Genomic DNA, 7,500 nt, shown 5'->3' with positions numbered 1-7,500 from the left:
TATTTTCGTAACATTTTCGTGTTTCATTCGGAAATAATATATTACAGGCGACAAAATTCCCAACGGAGAAGACCAGAAGACGATGGAAATTTCGAATTAAAAAGATAATAATAAATGAATTAATAGATAAACGAATAAATCAATAAAAGACTAGAGAGAGAGAGAGAGAGAGAGAGAGAAAGAGAGAGAGAGAGAGAGAGAGAGAGAGAGAGAGAGAGAGAGAGAGAGAGAGAGAGAGAGAGAGAGAGAGAGAGAGAGAGAGAGAGAGAGAGAGAGAGAGAGAGAGGGAGAGAGAGAGGGAGAGAGAGGGAGAGAGAAAGTGGGAATATTGTCATTCAATTTGTTAAGAAAATAACTTTGATAAAATGGATATATGTGGGTGGGTATTTCTTAGGACGCTTGTAACAGTTCTTTCTGATTGGAGAAAAGGTGGAGCAGAAAATTTAATTGGAAGATATCAACTACTATGAAGATTATAACAAGGCATTCATTAAACATTTTAAGTCAAAGTGTGATCAGGATCCAATCAGGTCTTTTGTTAGAACGATAAAGAAAGTAAAACAAGTGAATCTGACGTAGAATATTTAGCAAAATTAGACAGATGGTCTAAGGACATGAATTCTATGTTGAAGAATACAGATTGGATAAAAAGATCTAGTGACACAATGAAAGTTTCTCAGGTAACTAAATTAATGGCTTTCACATTTTTAACAAACATTTTTTACGAGAAAAAAAAAACGGCAGAAAAACTATATAAAGATCTCAAGCAAACAATGGATTTAGGGAGGTAGATTATCTTCTTCAAGGTTATACTGAATCTAAAGCAATTAGTCCATATGTGATGACAGTGGGGGTGCAGCAACAGAAACTAGAAACTCTAGAAATTATTATAGAATAAGAGGATCTGAACATGGTGTTAGAAGCACTTTAAGGAATGCTACACTTGTAATACCTGGGGTCATGAAATACAAGAGTGTTATTATGAAACTATTTGTAAAAATTGCAAATATGAGGGTCATGATGAATATTATTGTAGAAACCCACCTTTCTGTTTGTATCATCAGAGGATTGGACATAGAACGCAGGAGTGTAGAAAACCAAGCTATCGTATTTATACAGAAACAAGAGGAAAACCACCAGAAACAAAATAAAACAACACTACAGAGCTACCCATAGAAATACACATAGACATTATTGGTATAAGAGTGATAGAAGGGTGAAAGAATGACCCAACATCAAAGATAGTTGTAAACTGACTATAGCAATTGGAAGGACTTTTGTAGAAACTCTCATTACGGGTAGAGTGTTCAATAAACCAATCCAAATATTTATTGATACAGGATCTGTAGTTAATGTTATAACTAGTAAAGCTTTAAAACAATTGAAACCAGGAGTAAAAATCTTGGAACCAATCCATTACTCATTGCAAGGAGTAAATGGAAGTCAGTTAAAAATATTAGGTGAGGTTGAATTAAAGGTCATCTTATATAAAATTGAGTATTTGCACATTCCAGTAATGGTTGTAGAAGAATATGTTTTCTCAGGATATTTATTGATAGGATTTGCAACTATGAGAAAAAAGAGCATAGTCATATGTCCTGGTAAGTTAGGGATCTTAGTGAAATCACAGTCCTATTTTTAAATCAACCAGACTCAGAGCCAGTAACAGTAATCAAAGAATCTCTACAAATAGATAGGGAAGATAACAATTATAGTTTAGCGGGGCGTAGAGGTCCAGACCAACAGAAAAAAAAAGTCTCAGATAGTGAACCCAACTTAGATGTTCAAGAAATCCCAGAAATGATTCATTCATCAACTTGAAATGAAGCTTTGCTAATTGTGGAAGGTGGCGTAATAAAGTCGGCATTATTACACCCCAGAGCAATTAACAGAATAATAGTACAGTTGAAAGGAGTCACTGAAATTTTAACCATCCCAGAATCAATTAGATTAAAAGGTTTGAAATTGGACTGAGGGATTTATAAGTCAGACAAGAACATGGTAGAAATATTAGTGATTAGTACTTTGAATAGAGACATAGTCTTAAGAAAAGGTACACAGATAGGATGTTTTCAAGTTTGTACAAACCCATTAAGATTTTAAATGAGAGTACTGAGGAGGTGGAATCATCGATTTCATCAATCTGTTCAGTTCAGGTAGAAACATATTTGAGGGAGAAATACAAGAATCAGCTAGAATCTACTAGTTATCCTGAGTTTGATGAAAGGTTTGTTGCTTTACATTTGAAGCACAATAAAGCAAATGCTTTGCCGGGGAACGCCTTAGGCAAAAAAAAAAAAAAAAAAAAAAAAAAAAATTAAGACATCAAATTAAATTGAAACCAGGAACTCAACCTATCTATATATCTGTCTACAGAGTACCACATTCTAAATTAGCCATTGTAGATAAATTGATCACTGAAATGTTATTGCAGGATATTATTGAACATGGTAAAAATGAGTGGAACTTCCCTCTGATTCTGCTTCCAAAATCAGATTGTACCATTCTTCCATTCATTGACTATAGGGAATTGAATAAGCATACCATACTCGAACGATTACCATTACCGGTGATAGAGAAAATTCTTAGAAGTTTGGGAACTGAGAATAGGTATTTTAGCACTATAGATATCAAGTCTGCGTTTGGGCAGATCGAACTGCATAAAGAATCACGAGAATTCACAGCATTTTCTACTCCAACGGGACACTATGAGCTCAAATTAATGCCATTTGGGTTATGTAATAGTCCATTAACTCACATGAGATTAATGAATACAGTTCTAGATGGGTCGTTAGGAAACACTGCCAGTGATATTTCAATAGTTTTCCATACAGCGGCTGAGCCCTTTAAGAAGTTAAATTTTGTATTCTCAAAACGAGATGAAGCAGGATTGAAAGTGAAAATTGAAAAATGTAAGCTTTTGCAGGACAGTGTTATTTATTTGGGACATAAAATAAAACAGGCACGGACTTAGTACAGTAAATTCAAAGGTTGAAACAGTAAAAAATTATCCAGCTCTAAACAATGTAGAAAAAGTTAGAAGTTTCTTGGGATTGACAGGATATTATAGGAAATTTATCCAAGGATATTCATACATAGCTAATCTATTAATTTCTTTGTTGAGGAAGGACTCAAAGTTCGTGTGGGGACTTGCACAACAGCAAGTTTTTGACAAGTTGAAAGATAAACTTACTAGTTCTCCAGTTCTATGATAAGGAGTTTATTCTTTGTACTGATGCATCCGACATAAGGTTAGGAGGCATACTGATGCAAGAGAGAAATGGAACTTCAGAACCGATAGCTTGGACATCTAGACTTTGTAATAGTGCAGAGAGAAACTACTCTATACCAGAAAAAAATAGCAATGATATATTCATTAGAAAGTTTGATATATGATACTGGGATATTCAATCAGAGTGTGGACTGACCACACAGCTATTCAGAACTTATTTGAGCATAAGAACCTTAGGGACAAACTAGACAGGTGATTTGCTATACTTCAATGTTATGAGGTTATTTTTTAATATATTCCGGATAGAAAGAATGTTGCAGCAGATGCACTATCCAGAAATATTAGCCAACCAACGACAGGGTTGATCACTTTTAGCTGTAGTATAGATGAGCTAATAACCTTATATGAGGAATTGATAATAATGGAACAGAGAAATAATAAGACTTGTGAATCAATAGCTCAGTATTTCATGAACCCAAGAGGAAATCCTCCAAAAGTACCAAAAGTGTGTAAGATAGAGGTATTTCATTTGACTAATGGACTTTTGTATAGAAAACTGTTGTTATTTTTTTTTTTTTTTGTAAATCAAGCTTTGGTGGCAATGAGTTTTGCAATTCAACTTGACATCATATTTACATCTGTGTTACAATTATTTTATCTTGTGTCTTTTTTTTTTCTTCTGGTATTTATGCCTTTTAGAAGGGTTCTTAATTTCTGTTACGTGAGGCATATATTTTGCTAGCAACATCCAATGTAGAATAATAATTTTAACATATTTGCCAGTTTATGCAGAAATAGTTTTAATAGTTAGCTTCTTATATAATACATTTTTCAAGTATATATTTCCAACTAACCCTGTAAGAGGGTAGTAGAATATGATTGGTCGGGACGACCAAGGGTAGCTACCGAGCCCTATAAGAGGCTGGTAGATGGTAACATTCAATGGAGGATAATATCTTTAAAATTGTTGCAAGTTTATGGAGAAATTGTTTTAATAGTTAGCTTTTTACATAAGATATTTTTAAAGTATATATTTCTAGCGAGTCCTGTAAAAGGGCAGTAGAATATGGTTGGTCGGTACAACCAAGGGTATCAACCGAGTTCTATAAGAGCCTGGTAGATAAAGGTAGAGAAGTAAGGTAGAGAGAAGGGTAGGTGGCAAGAATTTCATTTCTATAAGTTCGATGTTTGGTAAATAATAGCCACGAAAGAGTTACATAATATCTCTCCTCGTCTAAAGTTTATAAACAACATCTAGGGACCATTGCTGTATAATGCTGATGTTACAATGTGTAAACTAGGCCAGTGACGCATTGATTTCGAGATTCCCTGACTAAGCAGTATTTCGTAAGACGTTTGTAACAGTCTTTCTGATTGGAGAAAGTGTGGAGCAGAAAATTTAATTGGTTCACGGGAGTAAAATTACGCCCTTACGGGAGGCACTTTGATGTAAGGGTAAAAATCATTGGACTAAAGAAATCATAGCGAACTGACTTGGTAATCGTATTGAGGATCCCAGTTGGGATTCCTCCGGTGTACCTACGGCAATAACGTTGTAGAAGAATTAGTCAAGAAAATCAAGAAAATATCTCAACAGTTTAAATTCCCCTATTCTATGTATATACTAAATGGAACTTGACTAAATCGGATGATCTGAGGCATGGTGTCTACATATGAAAATAAATATTAGAAACTGAGTGACTAACCAAAATGAAGACAGTACTGAAAAAAAAGTGAAAGAGAGCCATAGAAGGGAACAATAGAAAGAGTAGTGAGCATTAATAAAACCGGAGGTACAAAGGCCAAACATTTGTCTCGCCTTTTGGGTACCATCAGCGGTGCTCATTTGAAACACTCAGGGGACCTATTGAATAGAATTAAGGACGTTCCTGTTCGCAACAAAAAGCTGGCCAGCCTGGATGTGACCTCGTTATTCACCCGTGTCCCGACCCTTAAAGCGATTGACCTCCTTAGGGCTAAAATCACTAGTTCCCACACTGACCTCCCTATTCCCCCCAATGACTTTGTGGATTTAGTACAGCTTTGTGTCCAATTTAATTACTTCAAATTCCAGGACCAGTATTTTCACCAAAGTTTTGGCATGGCCATGGGCTCTCCTTTGAGCGCTGTCCTTGCCAACCTGTTCATGGAATTTTTAGAAGCAGGGCCTTTCTCAGATATCGTTCCTGGCAACGTAGTATGGCTTCGCTATGTGGATGACATACTATTAATTTCCCCCAGAACGGTTTGACATCCACAAACTCAAAGCGGCTCTGAACGAGGTTGAGACAACCATACAGTTCACATTGGAGGAAGAAATTAACTATTCCATACCATTATTGGATAACCTTATTATCAAACATGATAATTTTTTAAAATTTACAGTCTACAGGAAACCAACCAATAAGGACGATTTGACTCACTTCCTATCCCACCATGACCTCAGTATTAAAAAAGGTGTAGTCATAGGTTTCTACCTCAGAGCTCTCAGAATTTGTAGCCCTGAATTCTTAGAGGACGAGTTTAGGCACATAAAGGAGGTTTTTCATAAATTAAAATATCCAGAGTGCATCATCCACCAGTGTAAGAAAAAGGCACTTAAAATAATGGAAGGGCGGGAACCAACAAAAGATCCAGCTAGGAGGCTTATCCTTCCAGCCAGCAGCGTCACCGCCACCCTCACCCGGACACTTGGGCGTTGCAACATTCAGGTAGTGGGCCAGTCCAGCAGAACTATCAAAGAGCTTTCAAGAAGGAATGACAGCCAGGACGAGATGTGGGGAAAAAACGCTGGTGTCTACCGCATACCCTGTGCTGGATGTGATAAAGTATACATCGGCGAGACTTCCCGTGACCTGAAGACCCGGATCCGGGAGCATCGCTACGATTCCCGGAACAACATCACCACCAACGCCTGTGTTATCCACCGGAACACCAACGACCACCTGATGGATTGGGATAACGCAGAACTTCTGTTTAGTGAACCAGATAGGATGAGGAGAAAATGCCTCGAAGCGGCCGCCATTCAAAGCTTCAAAACCATTGAGCAGAACAGAGGCATGTTTAACATCGCCCCTCCTATAATCCATCTGTTACCCGCATTAAATAAATGTATGAAATGTCCCCCTTAGTCCACTTCAACAAACTGTCCGAAATGTCCTCCTTTGTCTCCACCAAGTCTCACCCGTCCCCCTCCTCCCCCTCCACCTACCACCCACCCCTCCCTGATAACCTCTCCCAGTTCCTTCCCTGTTGGCTTATATGTGCTCAGAGTGTGTGTCATGTCTGTACTTGAAAAAGCTGTAACAAGCGAAACGTAGTACTAATAAAGGTTTCGATCTCACAAGGTGTTTATTCTCACAGTCTTGTCGGCTTTTGCCATTGTGATTCATCTTGTCACGACACCGAGATCAACATGGAACCTTTATCCGGACGTTTACGCACGCGCTCTGAGAAAAGCTTATAGCCTTCGGAATAGACGGGATTTCCTACGCAGCTGTATCGAAGAAATGGTCACCCCGAGATCCACGCCGAAGCAGCTTCTCCAGTTTGACCATCCTTTCCCTCCCCCCGCACAGACCTACCTCACAGAGTGCTGTAACCTCCTTTCCTCCCAGTCCAGCCAGGCTTTTGAGAAAGCCAGGACAGTAGGTTCCCAGCTCCGTGGTATCATGTCCAACTCTCACGCTGAGGCCATTAGAGACGACGTAGCGAGTTGCAACTTCCAACAGAAGGAGAGGCTCGCGCGTCAACTGTCCAGTCTATGTGCCAACAGCCGTTGGAAGAGCATGGGTAGACCAGATATCATCACCAACATCTCCAGCAGGCCGCTGTCCGACTTCGAAACTGAAGTGCTCAGCTTGGGACTTAAATTCGCCACCGGCATCCCGAAACCTAACCAGAAACATCGACCTCGTCACGAAGAACTACAGGTACAAAGACAGCGAATTCCAGCAGGGCTACATACAAGGACTACTAACCTCGGCACTTTGCGACCCTCCCAATCCTACTTTACCCAAGAGATACTTTCGAGCGTTGGAGGCACTCGCCAAGGACCCCGCCGTCAGGATCACCACCGCGGACAAAGGTGGAGGAGTGGTGGTGATGGACGCATCGTCCTACCTACATAAGATGACTGACCTCCTCAGCGATGAAAATACTTACACCAAAGTCACCCAGGCGAAAGTGGACGTCGAGACAAGTAACTTCCTTAAGGCAGCCAGGAGGATTCTTAGGAAATCAGAAACTGGTAAGTGTTTACTTCACCT

Source organism: Oratosquilla oratoria, chromosome 3, assembly GCF_046742065.1.
Source record: "Oratosquilla oratoria isolate Oo_2021 chromosome 3, ASM4674206v1, whole genome shotgun sequence".
NCBI lineage: Eukaryota > Metazoa > Arthropoda > Malacostraca > Stomatopoda > Squillidae > Oratosquilla > Oratosquilla oratoria.
The sequence above is the reverse complement of the archived record's forward strand: the minus strand, read 5'-3'. Positions refer to the sequence as shown.